The 16,850-nt window shown below is 42.4% G+C and overlaps 16 non-coding genes across 16 annotated transcripts in view; all 16 read left to right on the top strand.

Annotated features, from left to right (window-relative positions):
• The first annotated feature begins 32 nt into the window (after positions 1-32).
• LOC148328278 (5S ribosomal RNA) lies at positions 33-151 on the top strand. Its single transcript, XR_015845924.1, has one exon. It is a non-coding gene; the product is annotated as a 5S ribosomal RNA (ribosomal RNA).
• Positions 152-1,153: 1,002 nt separating this feature from the next.
• Positions 1,154-1,272, top strand: LOC148328277 (5S ribosomal RNA). Its single transcript, XR_015845923.1, has one exon. It is a non-coding gene; the product is annotated as a 5S ribosomal RNA (ribosomal RNA).
• A 998-nt stretch (positions 1,273-2,270) lies between these two features.
• Positions 2,271-2,389, top strand: LOC148328276 (5S ribosomal RNA). Its single transcript, XR_015845922.1, has one exon. It is a non-coding gene; the product is annotated as a 5S ribosomal RNA (ribosomal RNA).
• A 998-nt stretch (positions 2,390-3,387) lies between these two features.
• On the top strand, positions 3,388-3,506 carry LOC148328275 (5S ribosomal RNA). The gene has a single exon (XR_015845921.1). It is a non-coding gene; the product is annotated as a 5S ribosomal RNA (ribosomal RNA).
• A 998-nt stretch (positions 3,507-4,504) lies between these two features.
• Positions 4,505-4,623, top strand: LOC148328274 (5S ribosomal RNA). Its single transcript, XR_015845920.1, has one exon. It is a non-coding gene; the product is annotated as a 5S ribosomal RNA (ribosomal RNA).
• Positions 4,624-5,621: 998 nt separating this feature from the next.
• On the top strand, positions 5,622-5,740 carry LOC148328273 (5S ribosomal RNA). Its single transcript, XR_015845919.1, has one exon. It is a non-coding gene; the product is annotated as a 5S ribosomal RNA (ribosomal RNA).
• A 1,007-nt stretch (positions 5,741-6,747) lies between these two features.
• Positions 6,748-6,866, top strand: LOC148328272 (5S ribosomal RNA). Its single transcript, XR_015845917.1, has one exon. It is a non-coding gene; the product is annotated as a 5S ribosomal RNA (ribosomal RNA).
• A 998-nt stretch (positions 6,867-7,864) lies between these two features.
• Positions 7,865-7,983, top strand: LOC148328271 (5S ribosomal RNA). Its single transcript, XR_015845916.1, has one exon. It is a non-coding gene; the product is annotated as a 5S ribosomal RNA (ribosomal RNA).
• A 1,002-nt stretch (positions 7,984-8,985) lies between these two features.
• LOC148328270 (5S ribosomal RNA) lies at positions 8,986-9,104 on the top strand. Its single transcript, XR_015845915.1, has one exon. It is a non-coding gene; the product is annotated as a 5S ribosomal RNA (ribosomal RNA).
• Positions 9,105-10,102: 998 nt separating this feature from the next.
• LOC148328269 (5S ribosomal RNA) lies at positions 10,103-10,221 on the top strand. Its single transcript, XR_015845914.1, has one exon. It is a non-coding gene; the product is annotated as a 5S ribosomal RNA (ribosomal RNA).
• A 998-nt stretch (positions 10,222-11,219) lies between these two features.
• Positions 11,220-11,338, top strand: LOC148328268 (5S ribosomal RNA). Its single transcript, XR_015845913.1, has one exon. It is a non-coding gene; the product is annotated as a 5S ribosomal RNA (ribosomal RNA).
• A 1,002-nt stretch (positions 11,339-12,340) lies between these two features.
• Positions 12,341-12,459, top strand: LOC148328267 (5S ribosomal RNA). The gene has a single exon (XR_015845912.1). It is a non-coding gene; the product is annotated as a 5S ribosomal RNA (ribosomal RNA).
• A 998-nt stretch (positions 12,460-13,457) lies between these two features.
• On the top strand, positions 13,458-13,576 carry LOC148328266 (5S ribosomal RNA). The gene has a single exon (XR_015845911.1). It is a non-coding gene; the product is annotated as a 5S ribosomal RNA (ribosomal RNA).
• A 999-nt stretch (positions 13,577-14,575) lies between these two features.
• On the top strand, positions 14,576-14,694 carry LOC148328265 (5S ribosomal RNA). The gene has a single exon (XR_015845910.1). It is a non-coding gene; the product is annotated as a 5S ribosomal RNA (ribosomal RNA).
• Positions 14,695-15,696: 1,002 nt separating this feature from the next.
• LOC148328264 (5S ribosomal RNA) lies at positions 15,697-15,815 on the top strand. The gene has a single exon (XR_015845909.1). It is a non-coding gene; the product is annotated as a 5S ribosomal RNA (ribosomal RNA).
• Positions 15,816-16,813: 998 nt separating this feature from the next.
• The window catches only part of LOC148328263 (5S ribosomal RNA), a 119-nt gene continuing 82 nt past the window's right edge, over positions 16,814-16,850 (top strand). The window contains exon 1 of the ribosomal RNA XR_015845908.1: positions 16,814-16,850. This exon is cut by the window's right edge and continues 82 nt beyond it. This is a non-coding gene — a ribosomal RNA (5S ribosomal RNA).

The following is a 16,850-nucleotide window of genomic DNA, read 5'->3' as shown; positions in this document are numbered from 1 at the left end:
GTATAAAAGGCAAAATTTTGAAAGGAATTGTCGCTTACGGCCATACTACCCTGAGAACGCCCGATCTCGTCCGATCTCGGAAGCTAAGCAGGGTCGGGCCTGGTTAGTACTTGGATGGGAGACCGCCTGGGAATACCAGGTGCTGTAAGCTTTTGCACCGCAAAAAAAAATTAAAAACTTTGACAAATGTAAGCAAGTATGCGAGCTGCTTTTTTTATAAATTTCCACATATTCGCCTGACAGGCTGAGAGCACAAAATGCCAACATTCAGCGTCCCCTGCCTTTGGGTGTTGCTACAGTCTCGCCGTGGACGACTCGCAAATGCTTGTGGCAATTTGCAAATGCTTGTCTGGAGACTTGAGTGTGGCTCCGGAGCTCCACATTAAGACCAAAAGGGGACTCTCGTAGTCTACAGGTGTAGCAGACAGATGACCCGATCCGGTTGGGTTGGTGCAGTGAGTTTTACTAAATAAAAAGGTAATGAATCAATTTTAAAAAAATGGTGTTTACTGAATGCAATAAAGGGAAGTATAGTTAATGTGGCAATTAGCAGGTGTGGAGAAGCTTCATTCATTTTTTTTAGCTTCACTGGTTATATCATTGGTTCTTATTTTATTAGTTCCACTTTATTCTTCCATTTATTCCAATTTAATTTAAATAATGTCAAATAAATTGTACATGACCATGGGTGGATAGCAGTGAACGCCCCCCCATGTTATTGGTGGATATATTGGTGGTACGGGGCTGGAATAATATTAGTGCCCCCATGTGGTCCGAACGTGTAGCTACGGAGCCACACACAAGTCTCCTGACACGCATTTGCAAATCAGCACACGCATTTGCGAGTCGTCCGCGGCAGGACTGTAGCAAACGTCACCTGTAAGAACACAGCCAATCAAAAGGTCCCGTTTTTACAGGTCGCCCATCTACGGATTTTTGTCCGCATTTAACCATGTGTATGTGCCAACAAATCATTGTACACATTTGCTGATATTTGTCATATATCTGTGACTTCAATCATGCATTGTAGATTGTTGTTACACATTTGTGACTGTGGTTAAAGTTTCAGATTCTTGTTACGTATTTTTGGATTGAAGTATTTGCCACAATAAAGACCACATGTATAAAAGGCAAAATTTTGAAAGGAATTGTCGCTTACGGCCATACTACCCTGAGAACGCCCGATCTCGTCCGATCTCGGAAGCTAAGCAGGGTCGGGCCTGGTTAGTACTTGGATGGGAGACCGCCTGGGAATACCAGGTGCTGTAAGCTTTTGCACCGCAAAAAAAAATTAAAAACTTTGACAAATGTAAGCAAGTATGCGAGCTGCTTTTTTTATAAATTTCCACATATTCGCCTGACAGGCTGAGAGCACAAAATGCCAACATTCAGCGTCCCCTGCCTTTGGGTGTTGCTACAGTCTCGCCGTGGACGACTCGCAAATGCTTGTGGCAATTTGCAAATGCTTGTCTGGAGACTTGAGTGTGGCTCCGGAGCTCCACATTAAGACCAAAAGGGGACTCTCGTAGTCTACAGGTGTAGCAGACAGATGACCCGATCCGGTTGGGTTGGTGCAGTGAGTTTTACTAAATAAAAAGGTAATGAATCAATTTTTAAAAAATGGTGTTTACTGAATGCAATAAAGGGAAGTATAGTTAATGTGGCAATTAGCAGGTGTGGAGAAGCTTCATTCATTTTTTTTAGCTTCACTGGTTATATCATTGGTTCTTATTTTATTAGTTCCACTTTATTCTTCCATTTATTCCAATTTAATTTAAATAATGTCAAATAAATTGTACATGACCATGGGTGGATAGCAGTGAACGCCCCCCCATGTTATTGGTGTATATATTGGTGGTACGGGGCTGGAATAATATTAGTGCCCCCATGTGGTCCGAACGTGTAGCTACGGAGCCACACACAAGTCTCCTGACACGCATTTGCAAATCAGCACACGCATTTGCGAGTCGTCCGCGGCAGGACTGTAGCAAACGTCACCTGTAAGAACACAGCCAATCAAAAGGTCCCGTTTTTACAGGTCGCCCATCTACGGATTTTTGTCCGCATTTAACCATGTGTATGTGCCAACAAATCATTGTACACATTTGCTGATATTTGTCATATATCTGTGACTTCAATCATGCATTGTAGATTGTTGTTACACATTTGTGACTGTGGTTATAGTTTCAGATTCTTGTTACGTATTTTTGGATTGATTTGCCACAATAAAGACCACATGTATAAAAGGCAAAATTTTGAAAGGAATTGTCGCTTACGGCCATACTACCCTGAGAACGCCCGATCTCGTCCGATCTCGGAAGCTAAGCAGGGTCGGGCCTGGTTAGTACTTGGATGGGAGACCGCCTGGGAATACCAGGTGCTGTAAGCTTTTGCACCGCAAAAAAAAATAAAAAACTTTGACAAATGTAAGCAAGTATGCGAGCTGCTTTTTTTATAAATTTCCACATATTCGCCTGACAGGCTGAGAGCACAAAATGCCAACATTCAGCGTCCCCTGCCTTTGGGTGTTGCTACAGTCTCGCCGTGGACGACTCGCAAATGCTTGTGGCAATTTGCAAATGCTTGTCTGGAGACTTGAGTGTGGCTCCGGAGCTCCACATTAAGACCAAAAGGGGACTCTCGTAGTCTACAGGTGTAGCAGACAGATGACCCGATCCGGTTGGGTTGGTGCAGTGAGTTTTACTAAATAAAAAGGTAATGAATCAATTTTAAAAAAATGGTGTTTACTGAATGCAATAAAGGGAAGTATAGTTAATGTGGCAATTAGCAGGTGTGGAGAAGCTTCATTCATTTTTTTTAGCTTCACTGGTTATATCATTGGTTCTTATTTTATTAGTTCCACTTTATTCTTCCATTTATTCCAATTTAATTTAAATAATGTCAAATAAATTGTACATGACCATGGGTGGATAGCAGTGAACGCCCCCCCATGTTATTGGTGGATATATTGGTGGTACGGGGCTGGAATAATATTAGTGCCCCCATGTGGTCCGAACGTGTAGCTACGGAGCCACACACAAGTCTCCTGACACGCATTTGCAAATCAGCACACGCATTTGCGAGTCGTCCGCGGCAGGACTGTAGCAAACGTCACCTGTAAGAACACAGCCAATCAAAAGGTCCCGTTTTTACAGGTCGCCCATCTACGGATTTTTGTCCGCATTTAACCATGTGTATGTGCCAACAAATCATTGTACACATTTGCTGATATTTGTCATATATCTGTGACTTCAATCATGCATTGTAGATTGTTGTTACACATTTGTGACTGTGGTTATAGTTTCAGATTCTTGTTACGTATTTTTGGATTGATTTGCCACAATAAAGACCACATGTATAAAAGGCAAAATTTTGAAAGAAATTGTCGCTTACGGCCATACTACCCTGAGAACGCCCGATCTCGTCCGATCTCGGAAGCTAAGCAGGGTCGGGCCTGGTTAGTACTTGGATGGGAGACCGCCTGGGAATACCAGGTGCTGTAAGCTTTTGCACCGCAAAAAAAAATAAAAAACTTTGACAAATGTAAGCAAGTATGCGAGCTGCTTTTTTTATAAATTTCCACATATTCGCCTGACAGGCTGAGAGCACAAAATGCCAACATTCAGCGTCCCCTGCCTTTGGGTGTTGCTACAGTCTCGCCGTGGACGACTCGCAAATGCTTGTGGCAATTTGCAAATGCTTGTCTGGAGACTTGAGTGTGGCTCCGGAGCTCCACATTAAGACCAAAAGGGGACTCTCGTAGTCTACAGGTGTAGCAGACAGATGACCCGATCCGGTTGGGTTGGTGCAGTGAGTTTTACTAAATAAAAAGGTAATGAATCAATTTTAAAAAAATGGTGTTTACTGAATGCAATAAAGGGAAGTATAGTTAATGTGGCAATTAGCAGGTGTGGAGAAGCTTCATTCATTTTTTTTAGCTTCACTGGTTATATCATTGGTTCTTATTTTATTAGTTCCACTTTATTCTTCCATTTATTCCAATTTAATTTAAATAATGTCAAATAAATTGTACATGACCATGGGTGGATAGCAGTGAACGCCCCCCCATGTTATTGGTGGATATATTGGTGGTACGGGGCTGGAATAATATTAGTGCCCCCATGTGGTCCGAACGTGTAGCTACGGAGCCACACACAAGTCTCCTGACACGCATTTGCAAATCAGCACACGCATTTGCGAGTCGTCCGCGGCAGGACTGTAGCAAACGTCACCTGTAAGAACACAGCCAATCAAAAGGTCCCGTTTTTACAGGTCGCCCATCTACGGATTTTTGTCCGCATTTAACCATGTGTATGTGCCAACAAATCATTGTACACATTTGCTGATATTTGTCATATATCTGTGACTTCAATCATGCATTGTAGATTGTTGTTACACATTTGTGACTGTGGTTATAGTTTCAGATTCTTGTTACGTATTTTTGGATTGATTTGCCACAATAAAGACCACATGTATAAAAGGCAAAATTTTGAAAGAAATTGTCGCTTACGGCCATACTACCCTGAGAACGCCCGATCTCGTCCGATCTCGGAAGCTAAGCAGGGTCGGGCCTGGTTAGTACTTGGATGGGAGACCGCCTGGGAATACCAGGTGCTGTAAGCTTTTGCACCGCAAAAAAAAATAAAAAACTTTGACAAATGTAAGCAAGTATGCGAGCTGCTTTTTTTATAAATTTCCACATATTCGCCTGACAGGCTGAGAGCACAAAATGCCAACATTCAGCGTCCCCTGCCTTTGGGTGTTGCTACAGTCTCGCCGTGGACGACTCGCAAATGCTTGTGGCAATTTGCAAATGCTTGTCTGGAGACTTGAGTGTGGCTCCGGAGCTCCACATTAAGACCAAAAGGGGACTCTCGTAGTCTACAGGTGTAGCAGACAGATGACCCGATCCGGTTGGGTTGGTGCAGTGAGTTTTACTAAATAAAAAGGTAATGAATCAATTTTAAAAAAATGGTGTTTACTGAATGCAATAAAGGGAAGTATAGTTAATGTGGCAATTAGCAGGTGTGGAGAAGCTTCATTCATTTTTTTTAGCTTCACTGGTTATATCATTGGTTCTTATTTTATTAGTTCCACTTTATTCTTCCATTTATTCCAATTTAATTTAAATAATGTCAAATAAATTGTACATGACCATGGGTGGATAGCAGTGAACGCCCCCCCATGTTATTGGTGGATATATTGGTGGTACGGGGCTGGAATAATATTAGTGCCCCCATGTGGTCCGAACGTGTAGCTACGGAGCCACACACAAGTCTCCTGACACGCATTTGCAAATCAGCACACGCATTTGCGAGTCGTCCGCGGCAGGACTGTAGCAAACGTCACCTGTAAGAACACAGCCAATCAAAAGGTCCCGTTTTTACAGGTCGCCCATCTACGGATTTTTGTCCGCATTTAACCATGTGTATGTGCCAACAAATCATTGTACACATTTGCTGATATTTGTCATATATCTGTGACTTCAATCATGCATTGTAGATTGTTGTTACACATTTGTGACTGTGGTTATAGTTTCAGATTCTTGTTACGTATTTTTGGATTGATTTGCCACAATAAAGACCACATGTATAAAAGGCAAAATTTTGAAAGAAATTGTCGCTTACGGCCATACTACCCTGAGAACGCCCGATCTCGTCCGATCTCGGAAGCTAAGCAGGGTCGGGCCTGGTTAGTACTTGGATGGGAGACCGCCTGGGAATACCAGGTGCTGTAAGCTTTTGCACCGCAAAAAAAAATAAAAAACTTTGACAAATGTAAGCAAGTATGCGAGCTGCTTTTTTTATAAATTTCCACATATTCGCCTGACAGGCTGAGAGCACAAAATGCCAACATTCAGCGTCCCCTGCCTTTGGGTGTTGCTACAGTCTCGCCGTGGACGACTCGCAAATGCTTGTGGCAATTTGCAAATGCTTGTCTGGAGACTTGAGTGTGGCTCCGGAGCTCCACATTAAGACCAAAAGGGGACTCTCGTAGTCTACAGGTGTAGCAGACAGATGACCCGATGCAGTCCGGTTGGGTTGGTGCAGTGAGTTTTACTAAATAAAAAGGTAATGAATCAATTTTTAAAAAATGGTGTTTACTGAATGCAATAAAGGGAAGTATAGTTAATGTGGCAATTAGCAGGTGTGGAGAAGCTTCATTCATTTTTTTTAGCTTCACTGGTTATATCATTGGTTCTTATTTTATTAGTTCCACTTTATTCTTCCATTTATTCCAATTTAATTTAAATAATGTCAAATAAATTGTACATGACCATGGGTGGATAGCAGTGAACGCCCCCCCATGTTATTGGTGGATATATTGGTGGTACGGGGCTGGAATAATATTAGTGCCCCCATGTGGTCCGAACGTGTAGCTACGGAGCCACACACAAGTCTCCTGACACGCATTTGCAAATCAGCACACGCATTTGCGAGTCGTCCGCGGCAGGACTGTAGCAAACGTCACCTGTAAGAACACAGCCAATCAAAAGGTCCCGTTTTTACAGGTCGCCCATCTACGGATTTTTGTCCGCATTTAACCATGTGTATGTGCCAACAAATCATTGTACACATTTGCTGATATTTGTCATATATCTGTGACTTCAATCATGCATTGTAGATTGTTGTTACACATTTGTGACTGTGGTTAAAGTTTCAGATTCTTGTTACGTATTTTTGGATTGAAGTATTTGCCACAATAAAGACCACATGTATAAAAGGCAAAATTTTGAAAGGAATTGTCGCTTACGGCCATACTACCCTGAGAACGCCCGATCTCGTCCGATCTCGGAAGCTAAGCAGGGTCGGGCCTGGTTAGTACTTGGATGGGAGACCGCCTGGGAATACCAGGTGCTGTAAGCTTTTGCACCGCAAAAAAAAATAAAAAACTTTGACAAATGTAAGCAAGTATGCGAGCTGCTTTTTTTATAAATTTCCACATATTCGCCTGACAGGCTGAGAGCACAAAATGCCAACATTCAGCGTCCCCTGCCTTTGGGTGTTGCTACAGTCTCGCCGTGGACGACTCGCAAATGCTTGTGGCAATTTGCAAATGCTTGTCTGGAGACTTGAGTGTGGCTCCGGAGCTCCACATTAAGACCAAAAGGGGACTCTCGTAGTCTACAGGTGTAGCAGACAGATGACCCGATCCGGTTGGGTTGGTGCAGTGAGTTTTACTAAATAAAAAGGTAATGAATCAATTTTAAAAAAATGGTGTTTACTGAATGCAATAAAGGGAAGTATAGTTAATGTGGCAATTAGCAGGTGTGGAGAAGCTTCATTCATTTTTTTTAGCTTCACTGGTTATATCATTGGTTCTTATTTTATTAGTTCCACTTTATTCTTCCATTTATTCCAATTTAATTTAAATAATGTCAAATAAATTGTACATGACCATGGGTGGATAGCAGTGAACGCCCCCCCATGTTATTGGTGGATATATTGGTGGTACGGGGCTGGAATAATATTAGTGCCCCCATGTGGTCCGAACGTGTAGCTACGGAGCCACACACAAGTCTCCTGACACGCATTTGCAAATCAGCACACGCATTTGCGAGTCGTCCGCGGCAGGACTGTAGCAAACGTCACCTGTAAGAACACAGCCAATCAAAAGGTCCCGTTTTTACAGGTCGCCCATCTACGGATTTTTGTCCGCATTTAACCATGTGTATGTGCCAACAAATCATTGTACACATTTGCTGATATTTGTCATATATCTGTGACTTCAATCATGCATTGTAGATTGTTGTTACACATTTGTGACTGTGGTTAAAGTTTCAGATTCTTGTTACGTATTTTTGGATTGATTTGCCACAATAAAGACCACATGTATAAAAGGCAAAATTTTGAAAGAAATTGTCGCTTACGGCCATACTACCCTGAGAACGCCCGATCTCGTCCGATCTCGGAAGCTAAGCAGGGTCGGGCCTGGTTAGTACTTGGATGGGAGACCGCCTGGGAATACCAGGTGCTGTAAGCTTTTGCACCGCAAAAAAAAATTAAAAACTTTGACAAATGTAAGCAAGTATGCGAGCTGCTTTTTTTATAAATTTCCACATATTCGCCTGACAGGCTGAGAGCACAAAATGCCAACATTCAGCGTCCCCTGCCTTTGGGTGTTGCTACAGTCTCGCCGTGGACGACTCGCAAATGCTTGTGGCAATTTGCAAATGCTTGTCTGGAGACTTGAGTGTGGCTCCGGAGCTCCACATTAAGACCAAAAGGGGACTCTCGTAGTCTACAGGTGTAGCAGACAGATGACCCGATCCGGTTGGGTTGGTGCAGTGAGTTTTACTAAATAAAAAGGTAATGAATCAATTTTTAAAAAATGGTGTTTACTGAATGCAATAAAGGGAAGTATAGTTAATGTGGCAATTAGCAGGTGTGGAGAAGCTTCATTCATTTTTTTTAGCTTCACTGGTTATATCATTGGTTCTTATTTTATTAGTTCCACTTTATTCTTCCATTTATTCCAATTTAATTTAAATAATGTCAAATAAATTGTACATGACCATGGGTGGATAGCAGTGAACGCCCCCCCATGTTATTGGTGTATATATTGGTGGTACGGGGCTGGAATAATATTAGTGCCCCCATGTGGTCCGAACGTGTAGCTACGGAGCCACACACAAGTCTCCTGACACGCATTTGCAAATCAGCACACGCATTTGCGAGTCGTCCGCGGCAGGACTGTAGCAAACGTCACCTGTAAGAACACAGCCAATCAAAAGGTCCCGTTTTTACAGGTCGCCCATCTACGGATTTTTGTCCGCATTTAACCATGTGTATGTGCCAACAAATCATTGTACACATTTGCTGATATTTGTCATATATCTGTGACTTCAATCATGCATTGTAGATTGTTGTTACACATTTGTGACTGTGGTTATAGTTTCAGATTCTTGTTACGTATTTTTGGATTGAAGTATTTGCCACAATAAAGACCACATGTATAAAAGGCAAAATTTTGAAAGGAATTGTCGCTTACGGCCATACTACCCTGAGAACGCCCGATCTCGTCCGATCTCGGAAGCTAAGCAGGGTCGGGCCTGGTTAGTACTTGGATGGGAGACCGCCTGGGAATACCAGGTGCTGTAAGCTTTTGCACCGCAAAAAAAAATAAAAAACTTTGACAAATGTAAGCAAGTATGCGAGCTGCTTTTTTTATAAATTTCCACATATTCGCCTGACAGGCTGAGAGCACAAAATGCCAACATTCAGCGTCCCCTGCCTTTGGGTGTTGCTACAGTCTCGCCGTGGACGACTCGCAAATGCTTGTGGCAATTTGCAAATGCTTGTCTGGAGACTTGAGTGTGGCTCCGGAGCTCCACATTAAGACCAAAAGGGGACTCTCGTAGTCTACAGGTGTAGCAGACAGATGACCCGATCCGGTTGGGTTGGTGCAGTGAGTTTTACTAAATAAAAAGGTAATGAATCAATTTTAAAAAAATGGTGTTTACTGAATGCAATAAAGGGAAGTATAGTTAATGTGGCAATTAGCAGGTGTGGAGAAGCTTCATTCATTTTTTTTAGCTTCACTGGTTATATCATTGGTTCTTATTTTATTAGTTCCACTTTATTCTTCCATTTATTCCAATTTAATTTAAATAATGTCAAATAAATTGTACATGACCATGGGTGGATAGCAGTGAACGCCCCCCCATGTTATTGGTGGATATATTGGTGGTACGGGGCTGGAATAATATTAGTGCCCCCATGTGGTCCGAACGTGTAGCTACGGAGCCACACACAAGTCTCCTGACACGCATTTGCAAATCAGCACACGCATTTGCGAGTCGTCCGCGGCAGGACTGTAGCAAACGTCACCTGTAAGAACACAGCCAATCAAAAGGTCCCGTTTTTACAGGTCGCCCATCTACGGATTTTTGTCCGCATTTAACCATGTGTATGTGCCAACAAATCATTGTACACATTTGCTGATATTTGTCATATATCTGTGACTTCAATCATGCATTGTAGATTGTTGTTACACATTTGTGACTGTGGTTATAGTTTCAGATTCTTGTTACGTATTTTTGGATTGATTTGCCACAATAAAGACCACATGTATAAAAGGCAAAATTTTGAAAGAAATTGTCGCTTACGGCCATACTACCCTGAGAACGCCCGATCTCGTCCGATCTCGGAAGCTAAGCAGGGTCGGGCCTGGTTAGTACTTGGATGGGAGACCGCCTGGGAATACCAGGTGCTGTAAGCTTTTGCACCGCAAAAAAAAATAAAAAACTTTGACAAATGTAAGCAAGTATGCGAGCTGCTTTTTTTATAAATTTCCACATATTCGCCTGACAGGCTGAGAGCACAAAATGCCAACATTCAGCGTCCCCTGCCTTTGGGTGTTGCTACAGTCTCGCCGTGGACGACTCGCAAATGCTTGTGGCAATTTGCAAATGCTTGTCTGGAGACTTGAGTGTGGCTCCGGAGCTCCACATTAAGACCAAAAGGGGACTCTCGTAGTCTACAGGTGTAGCAGACAGATGACCCGATCCGGTTGGGTTGGTGCAGTGAGTTTTACTAAATAAAAAGGTAATGAATCAATTTTAAAAAAATGGTGTTTACTGAATGCAATAAAGGGAAGTATAGTTAATGTGGCAATTAGCAGGTGTGGAGAAGCTTCATTCATTTTTTTTAGCTTCACTGGTTATATCATTGGTTCTTATTTTATTAGTTCCACTTTATTCTTCCATTTATTCCAATTTAATTTAAATAATGTCAAATAAATTGTACATGACCATGGGTGGATAGCAGTGAACGCCCCCCCATGTTATTGGTGGATATATTGGTGGTACGGGGCTGGAATAATATTAGTGCCCCCATGTGGTCCGAACGTGTAGCTACGGAGCCACACACAAGTCTCCTGACACGCATTTGCAAATCAGCACACGCATTTGCGAGTCGTCCGCGGCAGGACTGTAGCAAACGTCACCTGTAAGAACACAGCCAATCAAAAGGTCCCGTTTTTACAGGTCGCCCATCTACGGATTTTTGTCCGCATTTAACCATGTGTATGTGCCAACAAATCATTGTACACATTTGCTGATATTTGTCATATATCTGTGACTTCAATCATGCATTGTAGATTGTTGTTACACATTTGTGACTGTGGTTATAGTTTCAGATTCTTGTTACGTATTTTTGGATTGATTTGCCACAATAAAGACCACATGTATAAAAGGCAAAATTTTGAAAGAAATTGTCGCTTACGGCCATACTACCCTGAGAACGCCCGATCTCGTCCGATCTCGGAAGCTAAGCAGGGTCGGGCCTGGTTAGTACTTGGATGGGAGACCGCCTGGGAATACCAGGTGCTGTAAGCTTTTGCACCGCAAAAAAAAATAAAAAACTTTGACAAATGTAAGCAAGTATGCGAGCTGCTTTTTTTATAAATTTCCACATATTCGCCTGACAGGCTGAGAGCACAAAATGCCAACATTCAGCGTCCCCTGCCTTTGGGTGTTGCTACAGTCTCGCCGTGGACGACTCGCAAATGCTTGTGGCAATTTGCAAATGCTTGTCTGGAGACTTGAGTGTGGCTCCGGAGCTCCACATTAAGACCAAAAGGGGACTCTCGTAGTCTACAGGTGTAGCAGACAGATGACCCGATCCGGTTGGGTTGGTGCAGTGAGTTTTACTAAATAAAAAGGTAATGAATCAATTTTAAAAAAATGGTGTTTACTGAATGCAATAAAGGGAAGTATAGTTAATGTGGCAATTAGCAGGTGTGGAGAAGCTTCATTCATTTTTTTTAGCTTCACTGGTTATATCATTGGTTCTTATTTTATTAGTTCCACTTTATTCTTCCATTTATTCCAATTTAATTTAAATAATGTCAAATAAATTGTACATGACCATGGGTGGATAGCAGTGAACGCCCCCCCATGTTATTGGTGGATATATTGGTGGTACGGGGCTGGAATAATATTAGTGCCCCCATGTGGTCCGAACGTGTAGCTACGGAGCCACACACAAGTCTCCTGACACGCATTTGCAAATCAGCACACGCATTTGCGAGTCGTCCGCGGCAGGACTGTAGCAAACGTCACCTGTAAGAACACAGCCAATCAAAAGGTCCCGTTTTTACAGGTCGCCCATCTACGGATTTTTGTCCGCATTTAACCATGTGTATGTGCCAACAAATCATTGTACACATTTGCTGATATTTGTCATATATCTGTGACTTCAATCATGCATTGTAGATTGTTGTTACACATTTGTGACTGTGGTTAAAGTTTCAGATTCTTGTTACGTATTTTTGGATTGAAGTATTTGCCACAATAAAGACCACATGTATAAAAGGCAAAATTTTGAAAGGAATTGTCGCTTACGGCCATACTACCCTGAGAACGCCCGATCTCGTCCGATCTCGGAAGCTAAGCAGGGTCGGGCCTGGTTAGTACTTGGATGGGAGACCGCCTGGGAATACCAGGTGCTGTAAGCTTTTGCACCGCAAAAAAAAATTAAAAACTTTGACAAATGTAAGCAAGTATGCGAGCTGCTTTTTTTATAAATTTCCACATATTCGCCTGACAGGCTGAGAGCACAAAATGCCAACATTCAGCGTCCCCTGCCTTTGGGTGTTGCTACAGTCTCGCCGTGGACGACTCGCAAATGCTTGTGGCAATTTGCAAATGCTTGTCTGGAGACTTGAGTGTGGCTCCGGAGCTCCACATTAAGACCAAAAGGGGACTCTCGTAGTCTACAGGTGTAGCAGACAGATGACCCGATCCGGTTGGGTTGGTGCAGTGAGTTTTACTAAATAAAAAGGTAATGAATCAATTTTAAAAAAATGGTGTTTACTGAATGCAATAAAGGGAAGTATAGTTAATGTGGCAATTAGCAGGTGTGGAGAAGCTTCATTCATTTTTTTTAGCTTCACTGGTTATATCATTGGTTCTTATTTTATTAGTTCCACTTTATTCTTCCATTTATTCCAATTTAATTTAAATAATGTCAAATAAATTGTACATGACCATGGGTGGATAGCAGTGAACGCCCCCCCATGTTATTGGTGTATATATTGGTGGTACGGGGCTGGAATAATATTAGTGCCCCCATGTGGTCCGAACGTGTAGCTACGGAGCCACACACAAGTCTCCTGACACGCATTTGCAAATCAGCACACGCATTTGCGAGTCGTCCGCGGCAGGACTGTAGCAAACGTCACCTGTAAGAACACAGCCAATCAAAAGGTCCCGTTTTTACAGGTCGCCCATCTACGGATTTTTGTCCGCATTTAACCATGTGTATGTGCCAACAAATCATTGTACACATTTGCTGATATTTGTCATATATCTGTGACTTCAATCATGCATTGTAGATTGTTGTTACACATTTGTGACTGTGGTTATAGTTTCAGATTCTTGTTACGTATTTTTGGATTGATTTGCCACAATAAAGACCACATGTATAAAAGGCAAAATTTTGAAAGAAAGTGTCGCTTACGGCCATACTACCCTGAGAACGCCCGATCTCGTCCGATCTCGGAAGCTAAGCAGGGTCGGGCCTGGTTAGTACTTGGATGGGAGACCGCCTGGGAATACCAGGTGCTGTAAGCTTTTGCACCGCAAAAAAAAATTAAAAACTTTGACAAATGTAAGCAAGTATGCGAGCTGCTTTTTTTTATAAATTTCCACATATTCGCCTGACAGGCTGAGAGCACAAAATGCCAACATTCAGCGTCCCCTGCCTTTGGGTGTTGCTACAGTCTCGCCGTGGACGACTCGCAAATGCTTGTGGCAATTTGCAAATGCTTGTCTGGAGACTTGAGTGTGGCTCCGGAGCTCCACATTAAGACCAAAAGGGGACTCTCGTAGTCTACAGGTGTAGCAGACAGATGACCCGATCCGGTTGGGTTGGTGCAGTGAGTTTTACTAAATAAAAAGGTAATGAATCAATTTTAAAAAAATGGTGTTTACTGAATGCAATAAAGGGAAGTATAGTTAATGTGGCAATTAGCAGGTGTGGAGAAGCTTCATTCATTTTTTTTAGCTTCACTGGTTATATCATTGGTTCTTATTTTATTAGTTCCACTTTATTCTTCCATTTATTCCAATTTAATTTAAATAATGTCAAATAAATTGTACATGACCATGGGTGGATAGCAGTGAACGCCCCCCCATGTTATTGGTGGATATATTGGTGGTACGGGGCTGGAATAATATTAGTGCCCCCATGTGGTCCGAACGTGTAGCTACGGAGCCACACACAAGTCTCCTGACACGCATTTGCAAATCAGCACACGCATTTGCGAGTCGTCCGCGGCAGGACTGTAGCAAACGTCACCTGTAAGAACACAGCCAATCAAAAGGTCCCGTTTTTACAGGTCGCCCATCTACGGATTTTTGTCCGCATTTAACCATGTGTATGTGCCAACAAATCATTGTACACATTTGCTGATATTTGTCATATATCTGTGACTTCAATCATGCATTGTAGATTGTTGTTACACATTTGTGACTGTGGTTATAGTTTCAGATTCTTGTTACGTATTTTTGGATTGATTTGCCACAATAAAGACCACATGTATAAAAGGCAAAATTTTGAAAGAAATTGTCGCTTACGGCCATACTACCCTGAGAACGCCCGATCTCGTCCGATCTCGGAAGCTAAGCAGGGTCGGGCCTGGTTAGTACTTGGATGGGAGACCGCCTGGGAATACCAGGTGCTGTAAGCTTTTGCACCGCAAAAAAAAATAAAAAACTTTGACAAATGTAAGCAAGTATGCGAGCTGCTTTTTTTATAAATTTCCACATATTCGCCTGACAGGCTGAGAGCACAAAATGCCAACATTCAGCGTCCCCTGCCTTTGGGTGTTGCTACAGTCTCGCCGTGGACGACTCGCAAATGCTTGTGGCAATTTGCAAATGCTTGTCTGGAGACTTGAGTGTGGCTCCGGAGCTCCACATTAAGACCAAAAGGGGACTCTCGTAGTCTACAGGTGTAGCAGACAGATGACCCGATCCGGTTGGGTTGGTGCAGTGAGTTTTACTAAATAAAAAGGTAATGAATCAATTTTAAAAAAATGGTGTTTACTGAATGCAATAAAGGGAAGTATAGTTAATGTGGCAATTAGCAGGTGTGGAGAAGCTTCATTCATTTTTTTTAGCTTCACTGGTTATATCATTGGTTCTTATTTTATTAGTTCCACTTTATTCTTCCATTTATTCCAATTTAATTTAAATAATGTCAAATAAATTGTACATGACCATGGGTGGATAGCAGTGAACGCCCCCCCATGTTATTGGTGGATATATTGGTGGTACGGGGCTGGAATAATATTAGTGCCCCCATGTGGTCCGAACGTGTAGCTACGGAGCCACACACAAGTCTCCTGACACGCATTTGCAAATCAGCACACGCATTTGCGAGTCGTCCGCGGCAGGACTGTAGCAAACGTCACCTGTAAGAACACAGCCAATCAAAAGGTCCCGTTTTTACAGGTCGCCCATCTACGGATTTTTGTCCGCATTTAACCATGTGTATGTGCCAACAAATCATTGTACACATTTGCTGATATTTGTCATATATCTGTGACTTCAATCATGCATTGTAGATTGTTGTTACACATTTGTGACTGTGGTTAAAGTTTCAGATTCTTGTTACGTATTTTTGGATTGAAGTATTTGCCACAATAAAGACCACATGTATAAAAGGCAAAATTTTGAAAGGAATTGTCGCTTACGGCCATACTACCCTGAGAACGCCCGATCTCGTCCGATCTCGGAAGCTAAGCAGGGTCGGGCCTGGTTAGTACTTGGATGGGAGACCGCCTGGGAATACCAGGTGCTGTAAGCTTTTGCACCGCAAAAAAAAATTAAAAACTTTGACAAATGTAAGCAAGTATGCGAGCTGCTTTTTTTATAAATTTCCACATATTCGCCTGACAGGCTGAGAGCACAAAATGCCAACATTCAGCGTCCCCTGCCTTTGGGTGTTGCTACAGTCTCGCCGTGGACGACTCGCAAATGCTTGTGGCAATTTGCAAATGCTTGTCTGGAGACTTGAGTGTGGCTCCGGAGCTCCACATTAAGACCAAAAGGGGACTCTCGTAGTCTACAGGTGTAGCAGACAGATGACCCGATCCGGTTGGGTTGGTGCAGTGAGTTTTACTAAATAAAAAGGTAATGAATCAATTTTAAAAAAATGGTGTTTACTGAATGCAATAAAGGGAAGTATAGTTAATGTGGCAATTAGCAGGTGTGGAGAAGCTTCATTCATTTTTTTTAGCTTCACTGGTTATATCATTGGTTCTTATTTTATTAGTTCCACTTTATTCTTCCATTTATTCCAATTTAATTTAAATAATGTCAAATAAATTGTACATGACCATGGGTGGATAGCAGTGAACGCCCCCCCATGTTATTGGTGTATATATTGGTGGTACGGGGCTGGAATAATATTAGTGCCCCCATGTGGTCCGAACGTGTAGCTACGGAGCCACACACAAGTCTCCTGACACGCATTTGCAAATCAGCACACGCATTTGCGAGTCGTCCGCGGCAGGACTGTAGCAAACGTCACCTGTAAGAACACAGCCAATCAAAAGGTCCCGTTTTTACAGGTCGCCCATCTACGGATTTTTGTCCGCATTTAACCATGTGTATGTGCCAACAAATCATTGTACACATTTGCTGATATTTGTCATATATCTGTGACTTCAATCATGCATTGTAGATTGTTGTTACACATTTGTGACTGTGGTTATAGTTTCAGATTCTTGTTACGTATTTTTGGATTGATTTGCCACAATAAAGACCACATGTATAAAAGGCAAAATTTTGAAAGAAATTGTCGCTTACGGCCATACTACCCTGAGAACGCCCGATCTCG

Source organism: Idiotropiscis lumnitzeri, chromosome 11 (assembly GCF_059441095.1).
Source record: "Idiotropiscis lumnitzeri isolate Australia: NSW breed Sydney's pygmy pipehorse chromosome 11, RoL_Ilum_1.0, whole genome shotgun sequence".
In the NCBI taxonomy this organism is placed as follows: domain Eukaryota; kingdom Metazoa; phylum Chordata; class Actinopteri; order Syngnathiformes; family Syngnathidae; genus Idiotropiscis; species Idiotropiscis lumnitzeri.
The sequence above is the reverse complement of the archived record's forward strand: the minus strand, read 5'-3'. Positions and strand labels throughout refer to the sequence as shown.